We start from the raw sequence: 15,748 nt of genomic DNA on the forward strand, positions 1-15,748 counted from the left end.
TTCCCAGTCTATGTTTGGGTAGTTGAAGTCACCCAATATGATGGTGTTTGGAGAGACATTCATACTCTCCAGTGTCTTCAGGAAGGCTGTGTGGGTTTCCTGAGTTTGAGAAGGTGGTCTGTAGCATGTTACAAACTGTAGGGTAGTTTTACCTATGGTTAATTGCACCTGGATGGTCTCCGATGCTTAGATGCGTTGCCACTAACCTGGAGGTGTGGGTATCCTTTATGAATATGGATACTCCCCCTCCTTTTGTGATTCGGTCCGGATTTTGGGGCCGGAACGCATGATATGAGGTATAACCTGATAGTGCTGGGGTGCTCTCAGGAGCCTTGAACCAGGTTTCAGTCACAGCACAGACATCGATGTTCTCCATACTGAGGAGGGCTTCGAGGGTGTGCATCTTGAGGTTTAGACTTCTGGCATTGAGCAGCATTACCCTTAGTTTTTCTCCATTTTTGTTTTCCAGGGTGGTAGGTTTATCATTTGAGCCTTGCCTAAAAAAGGCACTATGGGGGTGGCAAGAGCCTTTGCCAATATCCGGAAGCCCAGGGGTGACAGGTGCAAGCCATCCCTTGCGAAGCAGCGTGGCTTGTCAAGCATGTCATCCCAGGCAGACAGACATTGGATCCCCTTAGATTGACACCAGTAATTAAGCCAATTATTAAAGCTGATCATTTTGTCTCTGTATTGTGGCATCATTCTTGGTGAGGGTAGGATACTGCTCAGGGTCAGGGTCATACCGGCCTGGGCTACATAATCTGAGAGCTCCTCTATGTCTCTTTTCATGTAGTCCAGGGAGGTACGTGATTCAGATTGTTATGATGCTGGTTTTAATTTTAGGAAATTAAGTAGTTTTGTTCCTCCCCAGCATCCTGTGCTGGAGATGTTTGTAAAATTATGTGAGAATGATATCTATTCACTCTTAAGTAATTCCAGAAGACTTAAGGGTTTTGTGAGCCTGTCTAAGGTAGAGCAACAAGTTCTTGTTGATTTAGAATGTAGAGATGACATTGTCATCCACCCTGCTGATAAGGGCGGTTTGATTGTGGTTATGAATCGAGCCCACTATTTTAATAGCATGTTAGACATGTTATCTGATTTGAATGTATATAAGGTGACTGACCATAATACAGTATTGAGAATATAAGACAAGATCATTACATCACTGAGGGACTGTTTTATGAATAATTTACTTACAAAGGAAATGCTTAGTTATTTAATTGTAGAATACCCTAAGATACCAAGTCTCAATGGATTACCCAAGGTTCACAAAAACTCTTGGAACCCTCTGTTCCAACCCATTGTGGCTGGAGCTGTTTGGGCAACTGAGCCACTATCCATCTATCTTGACAAACACTTGAAGCCTATGCTTGCAACCTGCAATTCAGTATTAGTAGATAGCAAACATTTTTTGCATGACTTCTATGAGTTTGTCAGTAAGGATAAAGAGTGTAGACCCAGGTAATTTGTAACTTTGGATGTGGCCTCACTTTTTACATGCATACCCAATGTTCAAGGGGTTGAGATGGTGAAGCAGGTACTTCTTAGTAGACAGATATATGATGATAGACATGTAGATGGTGCTGGACTTCAATGTATTCACATTTGATGATCACTATTATTTACAGGTTTCAGGCGTAGCTATGGGCACTTCATGTGCCAATAGCTACACCAGCCTGGTTATGGTGGCATGGGAAGAAGAGGTCATGGACAAGTTAGACCTCCACAAGAAGTATGTTTTATTTTACCGTTGTTTTGTGGATAACCTCTTTTTTTATTGGGGGGTACCACTTCTGAATTAGAACAGTATGTTCTTGACTTGAATTCCACCACCACCTTCCTCAAGTTCTCATATAAGTTTTCTGATACATCTATTGAATTCCTGGGTATTAAATTAAATATGAGTGAAGGCAATATCATTCACACTGAGTTGTACAGGAAAAATTGTTATAGACCAACATATGTACATCGCATGAGCATGCATCTGAGACATATCTTTAAAAACACATTGAAAGGTCAAGGGTTACGAACAAACCACCTACATGACAGGAATGAAGACTTCGAAAGAGGCCTTCTGAGAATGAAAACTGATTTTACCTCTAGGGGTTATAATGTGAGAGAGATTGAGAATGTCCATGAAAGTGTCAGGCATTGTAGAAATACAAGTGGGAAACCTTATTTCTCATCGTATGAAAGGAATGATAACATATAGGTGAAGAAATAGTATATAAATAAATAATATAAGGAAAATGATCTGAAGAGAAAGAAAGAAAACAGGAATATTTACAAATATAGTAGCAAGAACAGAGATCATCAAAAAAAACTCATATTCACCAGGATTTGACACAGGAAGGGTTAAGGAGAGGTGAATTCAAACCAAAAGATGAAAGGATAATGGTGGCCCAAGATTGTAGCCTATGTACATGTTGGTTTACAAAGTCCGTTGGAAAAAAGCAGGAGAAACAGACAGATATAGGTTCTGTAAAACAGAACTGGAAACAGTATCTCATTGCTGGATTTAATATGATCATTTCTGAGGGTATGTACACTAAAAGACACAATATTGTAGCAAGACTGTTGCACTGGGGATTGTGCAAATATTACAATATAGATGTAGCTAAAAAGCCTAGGAAACATGAACCACAAAGCATGATGGAGTTTATATCACATGGGTTCAGCCATTGCAAACAGTTCAAAAAATAGATGCAAGAAAACCAGATATAGTAGTCCAAGAAAAAAAAGACAAAAGGAACATTGAGCACTGAAATTGCTTCACCCAGCAATTACAGTGTTGTATGTGTAGAGAGACATAAAGTAATAAAATACAAGTATTTGCAAGCAGAAATGAGAGCAATGTGGAAGAAATATATCCTGATAGTAAGAGTAAGAGTAGTAGGAGGAGCACCAGAACTAATAAAAAATAATTTACAGTCACACTTAGCCATGCTACCAATACATGTAACCCTGTAAGAACTGCAGAAGGAGACAGATCTGGATGCACTGTGGATGCTGAGAAGAGCACTCTTGGTTAACATAAAAGACTGAAAATACTGATTTCATTGCCTCCAGTTGTACCCTGATTTAGGAATGGGGACTCCATTTCACTCCTTGTATTAGGAACCGAAAAGGCTCGGAGAAATGAAATCCTCAATAGTGATATAGCACCTTTCTAGGAGGTATATATGTGGGAGCAGACAGGTGGAACCCTCTAGGGTAAGGAAATGAGTGTTAACCTATCTCTCAGATTTTATGGCTCCCCTTAGCCCAGAGGGGTATTGGCTCTGCTCTAAAATTCTTCTAAACTGTCAGGGACTTCACTCATCCAAGGACAGCCATCTTTGCAATGAAACAAAGGAATCTCACTTTTGCTACTTACATCCCTGCTCTCATTCTTCAGTTCACAACCCAAAGGTTGTCACCGTAGGTAAATATGGTGGTCATGATGGACCAGTAATTTAAGATCTGATGTTGTCTATCTTCACTGAATCTTTGACAGTGGGCTCGGTTATGAGCCTCAGAACTGACTCCGCCATTAACTTTAACTCACGCCTTCCAAACTCTTGAGCCAGGCACTACCCATAGTGCTCCTCTTGAAAATTACCTCAGATCTCGTTTGGAGCTTTGTAGGTGAGATGCGTTTGTCCTTCTCTCGAACTTAGGCTGATTTTGAGTAAGTTTATTTCTTTTAATACTCATATATGTGTATTTTTACTTAATTTTCTTCTTAAACCTTGTCTCTGTCTACCAGCTCCTCTCATAGCTTAGTTTGAAACTATTTCTTTTCTCTTCATCTTTCTACCTTTGATAGTCTTTTTTTAGTACTATTGTTGGTACATTTATACCCTTTATTAAATATTTAGATACTCATCCCTTTTTAATTGTTTTAAAAAAATCTTCTTTATCTCTATATCTCTTCCTTATCTGTGTGACTGTGTATTTCAGCCCTTTTTCTTTTGTTATGGCTGAAAAACAACTCTCCACTGTTAAAACTTCAAAAGGCACTACTGGTTTCAAAAGGTGCCAGAAGTGCCAGAGTAAGATGCCCAACTCTGACAGACATACTTTATCTGTATACTGCCTGGGGAAACTTCATCTTCAGGAAGATTGTTCAATTTGTCACGGGTTTTCTACCTGTACGCTTACTGAGAGGAAGAATAAACCTATCTTGAAGGGACTCCTCAAATCTGATTTGGAAGAGGCCATTTCTGGGTCTAGGACTGAAGCTAGCACATCTTTATCCTCCTCTTCTTCCTCTACCAAGAAAAGACTTTCTTCACTTCCTAGTACATTGGAACCATCCAAGAAGGTCTCTAAGCTGACCTTGGTACTGAAAAGCTTTTTGGCAGTGGAAGATCTATCTGGCTCCATACCTAAAACTGTATAGGAGCCGACATCAACTTCTTTGGTACCCTCAGTACCTTCTGTGCCAAAACAGTCTCAACTGCCTTTCCTACCTAGGACAAAATACTCATCAACCTTTGATCCTTTTAAAGACAGGCCACAAAGTCCCTTTCTTGATGTGAGACCTCCCAAGTCTCCTTCGACTGCCTCTATCCGATCTACTAAGAGTGTCTCAGATGCCGACATTTTGAGACTGGTGGATCGGCTTCTGATGGCGAGGGGATTATTCTCTGTTCCTAGCCACACTGGCATTGGAACCAGCCAGTCTATAGTACCTTCAATTCCTCCTCCTCCACCTCCTGTTGAGTCTTTGGAGCTCCCAGTTCCAACCTTCCCTGCACTGACTGTCTCAGTTCTGGTAGCATCCTCTTCTCTGGCTCCGAGAGCTGCCTTGAGCTCCTCTGAGTTTTCAGCACCAGAGGGGTCCCAGGGTCAGTGGTGTCTGGTTAGGTCCATGGTGCTTGGATCGGTTTCCTTAGTTTCAGAGCCGTCCATGTCCATTGGTGCTTTGGCCCTTGTAGCATCGACCCAGGCTTTTTCTTTGGGGGCCACCTCCTCAGTGCTGGGTATGACTCTGGTTCCAAAGGAGTCTATTTCAATTTTTGACCCCATCCATCTATTGGGGGGGTCAGCCTTCCAGGTCATGGAGAAGACCTTGTCCATTGAGGACTCACAGTCCTTTCCATCCTTGTCGGGGCAACTGTCTACACCCCCTTGACCTGAGCTGCCATCCGACTTGTCCCCAGGACAGAGGGCACAAAAGTCCCAGGTTGCACCCACTTTGGTGGTTTCCTCTTTGGACACTTCCCCAGATCATCCCCCCAAGGAAGTTCCAGCAAAGGGGAAGTGCAAAAGGAAGCATTTAGACTCCCTGGAAGAGTCTTTCACCAAAGACACTGATTTTGATGAAGGAGAAGGTTCCCCTAGGTCACCCCCTGATGAAGTTTCCTTCGGGGACATCCTAGAAATCCTGAAACAGAGGGGTGGCTGGTCCTCCATCCAACCTTCTTCAGAGCAGTCAGTATACCTGGATGCTTTTCATGCCCAGCCCTCTACTTCTTGGATCTCTCCACCTGCTGACAATCTCATTAAATTGATCATTCAGTGGGCGTGGAAGATGCCTGACGCCATTGAGCCAATCCCCAAAAAAACCTCATCATATCTTATCAGCCCTGAAAGATGAGCCTCACTGGTCCAAAGGAATACCCATTGACACCATGGTGATAACGCTGACCACAAAAAGGGAACTTGCCATGGAAAGTCCGACTATCCATCCTCCTAACAAGGAGTCTAGGACTTTGGATAGATTTGGGAAGCATGTTTATGCTTCAACGACCTTCACTCTCAAGTCCTTGAATTATATGGCACATTTCACTAGACTACAGAGGGATCTGATCAAGGAGCTGTTAGATACACTCAAAAGAGCAGTGGCTGAAGAAGTATGGGATAAAGTTACCTCTCAGCTAGTAAACCTTGATGTGATTTCTAACTCGTCCATGAAGCTGATTGCTCATGCAGCTGAAGGGACTTCCAGAGCAGTATGTTCAGGCTTAGCCATTAGAAAGCACTCCTGGATGCACTTGTGCAACTTTGCAGAGCCATTCAAAGCATCATTCATCAATGCTCTGTTTGAAGGATCTACCCTTTTTGGTCAAAAGGTTAAAGACACTTTAGCCATATGTGAAATGGAAGGTAAGACCCTTTCTGCTGTAGGCATATGTTTCTCCACTCCTCAGAGGCCCTACTCCAGGATCAAAGAAGTGGGAGACTATGGTTTAAAAACTCAAAAGGGCTTTTCCAGGATTCATGTGGCAAAGACTTTCCCCGGGGCAGAGGGGGAAGTAATGGAAGACACTGCCCCAGAGGCTGAAATGGACCACAAAAACAGGGGTCCAGAGATTCTTTCTCTGGCAATTCCTACCAGCATCCCTGAATGGGTGTCCGATTGCCATCCTCTGGAGGCAGTCCGGGGATGACTCTCTCTGCATCAATTTGCCTGGCAAACATTAACTATGGAAAGATGGGTGCAGGGGAATAATATCCAGAGGTTACAAAATACCATTATCAGTTCTACCATCATCCCAAAAGAAACTCCCAGACATACTACCCAGTCACAGGGAAGCAGCAGCTTTAGAAATTCAAAGACTGCTAGACAAAAGAGTCATCCAAAAAGTCCCACCAGACCAAACAGGATCTGGTTTTTACTCAAGGTTCTTTTTAGTGTCCAAAAAACAGGGGACTGGCAACCCATCTTGGATTTCAGCCAATTCAACAAAGCAGTTCAGCAAACCAAATTCCGGATAGTCAGGGTACAGTCAATGCTTCCATTCATGGAAAAAGGTGATTGCATGTGCTCTGTAGACCTTCAGGATGCTTATTACCATATAAAAATGGACAAAAGCTCTAGAAGGTATCTGCACTTCCAGCTGGAAGTCAGTCATTTCTAATTCAGAATGCTGCCCTTTGGTCTCACCACAGCCCCCAGGGTGTTCACCAAATGCATGGCAGTTTTGGCAGCTCATCTCAGGCTGCTAGGATTTCGAGTATTTTCTTACGATGACTGGCTCCTTACTGCTACCACCAGGCATCAGTTAGAACAGGCAAAAGACTACACTCTACACCACTGTACATCTCTAGATATAACCATACATTTTGAGAAATCAAGCTTGCAACCTACTCAGCAATTAAAGTTTATTGGAGCCCATTTAAACACTGTTTCAGGAATTGCCTCACTTCCTCCAGAAAGACTTCAACTAATCAGATCACAAGTCAAGCAAATTTTACAAAACAAAAGGATTCTGGCAAGACTAGTCCTACAAACATGGCAGCATCATTCATTCTTGTTTCCTAGCAAGGTACTACATGCGAAATTTGCAATGGCTACTTGCTTCCTAATGGTCTCTGATGCACCTATCAATGTCTCACCTAATCTTGATTACTGATCGCTGCAAAGAGTATCTCACGTGGTGCTCCACTCCAATCAGATTCTCTTGGGCTGGCCATTAATTCTTCCTCAGCCCGAAGCCATAGTGAGCATGGATGCTTCCTAGATGGGGTGGGGGGGCATTATCTGGGAAAAACAGTCCAAAGCATGTGGTCCCAATTAGAGGCCAACCTGAGCATCAATGTTCTAGAGATGAGGGCAGTGCTGTTAGCATTGCAACCATTCCAAGACATCCTTCCACTAGGGTCAATAGCTATTCAGATGGACAACATGTCGGTTGTCTGGTACATCAACAAACAAGGGGGAAACCAACTCTTACCCACTGTGTTGAGAAGACCTCAGAGTTTGGCAATGGGTGATTTTTTCCAACCGCTTTCTCACAGCAATACACATTCTGGGGATCTCCAATGTGATAGCAGACAAATTGAGCAGAACCATTCTCATGCCTTATAGGTTCATAGGTTTATACTAGGCTATCTGCCCTAAGGCATTTACCCTTATATGAAAAAATACTGTGCCCATTAGTTTGTTGTGCCTCTGTCCAGCAGTGACACAGAGATGATTCCAAACCTATGATCTCGCATCCAGAGGTCTAGATTTCTCTTGGACAGAGTCAGCGAGGTGCTCTGCCTCACATGGACCGGGATTTTATTCCACAGCATAGGACTCTCTGAGTGATAAATCTATCCCTCCAGCATGTCCTATTTATATCCGTGCTAAGGTTTAAGTCACTTGCTCTAGTGGTTTTGGTGGATTTGGATTTTTGAGGTGGAGCATGTCCATTAATTCCGGGTTGGACATGGCCTTGTATGTCAGGCACATGTCACCTCTGAGCACTGAATAGAGCTGGAGTTTCTTCAATCTGGCAGCATATGACAGATTTTGGAGTCCCTTTATCCTTTTGGTGAGGAACTTTTGGGGTCTCTCCAATTGCTGCAGATGTCGGGTGAGATACATCCCGTATGGGGCATTGTACTCAATCATTGGTCTGATAAGTGAAGAGTACAGGGGAACAATGACCTCACTAGATCCGGATGTGAATCCTTTCATGATCAGGTGGGCAATGTAGAAGGTCTTTCTAACCACTTTAGCAATGTGAGTGTCAAAAGAAAGGCCACTGTCAACCTGGGTCCCCAGGTCCCTGATAACCCCTTCTGTGCTTAGTGGATTGCCACCTATATGGTAGCTTGGGGTTACCTTGTTTTTCCCGAAGGGTATGACTATACATTTTTTAACTTCAGGCCATGGCTCTGGCACCAGCTATCTGTTTCCGTGAGTCCCTTCTGAAGGATATCCATGTCCTGCAAACTTTGCCAGCCAAAGTCCTCCCATGTTGGCCTGTACTTCTGAGAAGTAGATGCCAATGTGGGACACCACTTGTGACGGGCTTGGAGTCTGACACAGCGCCAGCAACTCTAACCCTGTGGGTTCTGTCCTGTTTGCAACCCATCTTGTGACATATGGGTTTACATTGGCAAGGTCAAGGTAGGCTGTATGGACTGCCTTTCCTCATCAATGGCCTTGGTGACTGTACCAAGTTCAAAAGGCATGATCTTCCCTTGGCAAAGCCAAACTGGTCGGGTCCAATGTCTGCAAGTCCCCTATATCTTTGTTTATGAGCTCCATTATGATCCTCTCCATAGCTTTGCAGACTAGACTTGTTAAGCTTATGGGGCAGTAATTACCAGGGTCCTCCTGTGGTAAGGCTGAGATTAAACAGCTGCCTTATGTGCGGGTTTAATTCCTCATTTAGCTCATGTAGCACACAGCGGGGACACCATCCGGTCCCATTGATGCTGTGTTTTTAGCTTTAGAGAGAGCAGCATTTGAGATGTCCGGGAGGCTACACTCGGCTGGGATAGTTATCTCTCCTTTAGGGGGAGAGGGGTGAAGTTTGCACTGAACCTGTCTGCCAGTATGTTGGCAATGTCTGTGGGTTCAGTGATTTTTGTATAATTTTGGACTAATTCTGAGCATATCTGGGAGTTTCCACCCAGGTTCCTAACATAGCTGAAAAAGGCCTTATGATTGTCCTTTGAATCCATGGCAATTTTTCTCTCAAAATTGGCCTTAGTTGATTTTATGAGTGCTCGTATTTTTTACTAATAATGATCAGGGTGACTTCCTTTTATGGATTTTGTTCTATCATGTAATAGCTTTCTCCTCTTATTGTAAAGTTTGTTAATGGCTGGGGTCCACCAGACTGGGCGTTTGCCCTTTGTGGAAAGAGTCTTGGTTTTATTTGGGATTGCCTGATCCATGCAGTCCTGGAGGTGTTCATAGAAGGCATTTGTAAGGGCTTCCAGCTTGGGTTGTGGTTTCCACTGGCTCAGGGGCCTTGAAGGATACCACACCAGTCTTGAGTAGTGTGAAGTTTGCTTTAGAGAAGTTCTTCACTATGGTCTTTTGTTTGGGGGGGGGGGGATGTGGATTTCCAGTGAGATTAGTTTATGATCAGATCTCACCAATGAGGGATATACTTCTGGTGTGGAGCATTTTGTCCCCATGTTTGTGATAATGAGATCTAGTATATTTTCTCCTCTCGTGGGAACAGTGACTAGCTGTTCCATGGCATTTGAATTTATGAACCAGGGCTCAGAAACGTTGGGCTAGAAAGTTAGGGCTTGAGTAATGTTCCCAGTCTATATTAGGGTAGTTGAAGTCACCCAATATGATGGGTGGTCTCTATGAGTGGTCTCTAAATCCTGTGGTGGTGAACGAGAATTTTTGTCACTGGAGCCATTACTATGACCATTTTGTGTCCCCTAAACAACAAGTGCAGTAGTTACTTTGCCCTAATTCCCGCACCCGGAGAGTCACCCAGAGATGCTGTTCTTCACAACTGGCACCCCCAGTCTCCTCTATGCCTTAGCCCTGACTCCCTTGATATCTCAGTTTCTAAAGAAAGCCAAAAGATCAGAGTACTCAATAATACTCAATGCCCCATTCTGGCCTCGACAAGTTTGTTTTCCCTTCCTTTGGCCTCATCTTCTTCAGAAACCATGAATTCTATACCCAGTTCCAGATATGCTGTCCCATCCAGAAAGCATGGTTCATCCGAATCTCCAACATCTCAAGCTCACTGCATGGCTTCTGAAATTTCCATGAGTGCCGGGCATCCTTCCCCTTCTTCTCCTGTTTGGCAAATTATTGCAGCTCATCACAAATCTTCTACTAGGAAGTTATATCAATGTAAATGGGAAAAAAATGCTAACTGGGCCCTTGAAAGTGGACTAGATCCTTATATCAGTCCTATTCATAAGGCATAAGATTTCCTGGCTACCCTTTACTCATCTGATTACTCTGCTTCAACAATTAAAGTTTATCTAGCTGCAACTTCCAACTTTCATATGGGTTTTAATGGTGCATCTCGAATGTCAGACAAACTTTGTAAAGCATTTTTAAAGGGTCTCCTAATGTTAAGATCTCCAGTTAAGGAGCCCTTTCCTCCTTGGGATCTAACTTTAGTTCTTCAGGGCCTTACTATGAATCCTTTCAAACCATCAGCGACTTGTGGCTTAAGAAATTTGTCTTGGAAAACTTTATTTTTGGTGGCTATTACATCTGCCAGAAGAGTATCTGAGCTGCAGTCCTTATCCTGCAAACCTCCCTATTTAATATGTCACAATGACAGGGTTGCCCTTAGGACAAATCCAACCGTTTTACCAAAGGTTGTTTCAGAATCTAACATTAACCAAACTCTACGACTGCCAGCCTTCTTCCCTAATTTTTCTAAGAAAAGGGAGTATGCCTTTCACTCACTAGACTTCCACAGACAGTTATGTATCAATCTTCACAGAACAAAAGATTTTAGAAAATCTGACAAATTATTTGTTGCATTCTCCTCTCTTTCATTAGGTAATCCTGTTTTAAAGGTTACCTTGGCCAAATGGTTTAGAGACTGCATAACTTTCATCTCTCATTCTAGAGGACTTCAACTTTCACATCCAATTAAAGCCCATTCAAGAAGAGCAATGGCAACTTCCACAGATTTTCATGCCAGACCATCTTTGGACAATATCTGTGCAGCAGCCACTTGGTCTTCTCCTCATACCTTTATCACTCATTACAAATTGAATCAGGTCTCGAAGGGATGGTCATCATTCGGCTCAATGGTGCTTAGAAATATTCTTCCGTGAGACCTTCCAAGACTAAAGTAGCTGGGGACTCTGTCCCACTGTCAAGGATTCAGTGAAGATTGACAACATCAGATAAAGAAGTTATGTCTTACCATAACATTCCATCTGTATTGTCGATCTTCACTAATCCTTGACATCCCCACCCTCCTTCCCCCAACCTGAGACGCTTAGTGGACCAAATTTTCCATAGCTAGCTTCATATAAAAGACACATATCTGATCTCTGACTATTATATCTATTATTTAACTATAAATTCTGCCTGCCTGTCTTCTGTGTTGGGCAAACTTGATTTGAGGTAATTTTCAAGAGGAGAGCTATGGATAGTGAAAGCTCGAGAGTTTGGAAGGTGCGAGCTGAAATTAATGGCCGAGTCGGTTCTGAGGCTTGGAACCGAGCCCACTATCAAGGATTAGTGAAGATAGACAACACAGATGGAACAGTATGGTAAGACATAACTTCTTTTTCTTCATTCTGTGAGTCCCCTCTTGCTTCACCACTGTAGTCCAATAAGTGCTTCTACTGATGCAAGCATTCTAATCACCTCTGACCTATGAAATTTAAATTCCTTCAATTGGGGTTTCTTCTCACTTCTCAGAGAGCAATCCAGTCTTCTAAATATGAGACCACATTTGATTTGGAAGTATTGATATGAATCCTAATTACTTCACTCAACAAGCAAAAAGATCTAATGCAAGTTGGAGATCACAGTCATATGAGGCCAAGAAGAAAACACTGATTCCAAACAAAACATATGCAGCCCTTATGCCCCTAACTGGATATTCTCTATACCTCAGCTGCATTTTGATATTCCATCCATGAATATAAACCACTGATGAGACAAGAAACACACTTCATGGACTCCTTTGTCCACACTGAATGCATTTGATTTAATAATGGGAATTAGGATTGCCACCTTTGGAATATCTGAAAAAAAAACAGATAAAAGTCACCTCTTCTTCTTCATCTTTCCCTGTCTACTCATGTATTTTCATATCTTTCTCCACCTCATGCCTTCCTTTGTCCCCACACCACACCAGTTACATGATGTATATAGGCACATCCAATCATCGCTATGGGAGGTGGAATGTCTATTTTCCCCTGTAAACTACTTTGGAACTAATCATATCACAATGACGAGGGGAAGGTGGTCCACACAGCCTACCTGGACCTCGCAAAAGCCTTCGATACAATACCCCACTCGGGCATTATAGATAAGCTTACCAGCTTAAATATAAACCCCTATGTCACTAGATGGATTGCAAACTGGCTCAAGGACAGAACCCACATGGTTAGAATTGCTGGAGCCATGTCAGACTCCAAACCAGTTACAAGTGGTGTCCCACAAGGCTCAGTCCTGGGACCTCTCTTGTTCGGTATATATTTCTCGAAGGTACAGGCCAACACGGAAGGACTGTGACTGACCAAGTTCGCAGATGACTGCAAACTGGGCGCCATAATTGACTCTCCAGCCGACACAAGCATACTCCAAAAGGGCCTCATAGAAACAGACAACTGGTGCCAGAGCCATGGCCTCAAGCTAAATGCCAAAAAGTGTATAGTCATCCCCTTTGGCAAAAACAAAGTGCCCACAAATTACCACATAGGTGGTAATCCATTAAGTACAGAAGAAGTAATTAGGGACCTGGGGACCCAAGTTGATAGCAATCTCTCATTTGACAACCACGTGGCCAAAGTGGTTAGAAAAACATTTTATGTAGCCCACCTAATCATGAAGGGATTCACATCTAGATCAGGGGAGGTCATCGTGCCTCTTTACTCATCCCTCATCAGGCCCATAATTGAGTACAATGCCCCTTTGGGATGTACCTTACCAGACACCTGCAGCAACTGGAAAGACCCCAAAAGTACCTCACCAAGAGGATCAAAGGGCTCAAACAGATGCCATATGCTGCCCGGTTAAAGAAACTCCAGCTCTACTCAGTGGCATACTGCCTGTTCAGAGGCGATCTGTGCCTGACGTATAAAGTCATGTCCAACCCGGAATTAATGGACATGCTGCACCTCAGAAAATCCAAATCCCATCGAGCTACTCACTCGAGAGACTTGAACCTCAGCACTGAAATAAATAGGACATGCTGGAGGGACAGATTCATAACCCAGAGACTCCCTTCACTCTGGAATAAAATCCCAGTCCAGGTTAGGAAAAGTCCCTCATTGACTCTCTTCAAGAGGAATCTTGATGAGTGGATGGGAGATCGTAGGTTTACCCCGGGTATCACTTCTGTGTCACTGTTAGGCAGAGGCACAGTATACTAACCTCGAAAAAGGGCATAGCAAAATAAATTTAAAATGGGTGGCGAAAGCCAAACACATTCTGGCTAGGCTTATAAATGCCCTAGGGCAGATAGCCTAGTATGAACCTATGAACCTATGAACCTATGAAATAGTACTTGCATGAAACTTAAATTGTGGAGGGTGTAATTCTACAAACTCCAATATTCTGTTTGCTACCTTAGAATACTGGAAGTTACAAAATCATTTCAGGATTACTGGATTAGTGTTCAGTTTTCTTGATAGTCTAGAAAATGAGTATGTATCAAATCTACTGAGCATGCAAACACTACTCTTGCTATGCCAATACAAGAACTAAAATGTCAAGTAGTAGCAGCAGCAGCAGCAACCCTGGTATCACCTACAGTAGTAACTACTCCTACCAGACAGTTTAGTATATATAGTTGTGCACATTCTCTAGGTCTACAAATACACTCGTACTCTGCCAATGAACTCTCATGACCCCTCCATCATCCAAGGAGGTAATAAAAGTAATTAACCCACTTTTCCATGGTTGGGCTGGAATCCATACTGCGCTTTCTGAATTAAAGACTCATCTATCAGATACAGCACCTTTTCTAGTATGTTGTCACAAGCGTTTATGTTCATAGGGAGGCTGAAAGCATTCCCTAATCCTCTACAACCAAAACACATTTTCTTGCCCCCATTTTGAAATGGAGACCACCACCACAATTTGCCAGTCCAGAAGTACTCTCCCCATCATCCATGCAACCATGACACCACAACAATATCCAGTGCTTTCAGCATTACAAATGAATCTCATCCACCTCAGTTTTCATATCTCAGAACTATGTAATTATTAATCGAACAAAATTAACCAGTCCCACCCAGTTACATATTATGCCGTACTACAGTTTGTAAGACGCATGTTTTTTTTCCCAAAAAATGGGGCAAATAAGTGTATTACTATTTGTATTTATAAAAAAGGGAATAATTAAGGTAGAGTGATTTGCTGCATTTTAAAAGTATGCATTCAAAATAAGTCGGATGGTTATGGCGTACAAGATGACATTTTGAATAAAGTATTAAAAGCAAATTTTGTCACAAGGGGTATTCCAAAAAGAAGATAACTGGTATGTTCACGCATGTTATTCAGGACAGCACTGTGAAATTTCCAGCTTGTATGGAGGGAGTGGATACAGCTAAATATCCTGGATCTAAGGTTGATGGAAGAGACAGATGGTTGCTTGTGATTCTGATGTTTAGTGTTGATACACAAGGCAATTGCGAAATTATTCAAAAAAAATTAATATACTGACTACCCAAGAAGATATAAAACAAATTATTGGTCAATAACCAATATTTATAAACAAAAGAAATACTAATATGCTTCTACTATTATGTAATACACTATATGTCAGGAGCTTGGGTTGACTGAATATGGGTCCTATACATTTGCTACTTGTCCATGATGCAGATTTGTGTCCAATACTCCATACTGTCAGAACATACACACAACTAAGTCATACAATCCAGGTGGGTGTTACACTCACAGTACAACGCAGATGGTATGCATATCTGAATGCATCATATGCAATGTATTCTATGTTGGATGTAGTGCATAAGAAAAATGTAACAAACGTCATAAAATATAGAGACTATAAAACGTTCATACTCTGTATTATCACATCTCAATTCCCCTCATCCCTTCTGTGGTTTTCTTTTCCTTCCTTCCTGTAGTCTCTCCCTATTTTCCTTCAGTCTAGCATAAACAAATCAACTATTCTATTTCCCCGAACTAATTCTATCTCCTATCATCATCTCCATAACTATTATATTTAAGGGTTCTTCTCTTTTAGTGTTGTTTGCTAAGTCTACAACTGCTGACTTTGCACTGGCTTAATTTTAGTCTATAAGCTCATGGTGACAGCCATCTGGAAAGTTGTTAAAGGGTTATACTATACTTGTCAGAATGCACAATCTTGTGGAACTCTTCTCCCTGGACCTA

At 42.3% G+C, this 15,748-nt stretch overlaps 1 protein-coding gene across 1 annotated transcript in view; it reads right to left on the reverse strand.

Annotated features, from left to right (window-relative positions):
• Positions 1-15,748, reverse strand: part of LOC122803821 (cytosolic phospholipase A2 zeta-like) — a 620,934-nt gene that overhangs the window by 428,812 nt on the left and 176,374 nt on the right. The window lies entirely within an intron of this gene.

This window comes from Protopterus annectens, chromosome 6.part0 (genome assembly GCF_019279795.1).
Source record: "Protopterus annectens isolate FY-2018-M chromosome 6.part0, PAN1.0, whole genome shotgun sequence".
Lineage (NCBI taxonomy): Eukaryota > Metazoa > Chordata > Ceratodontiformes > Protopteridae > Protopterus > Protopterus annectens.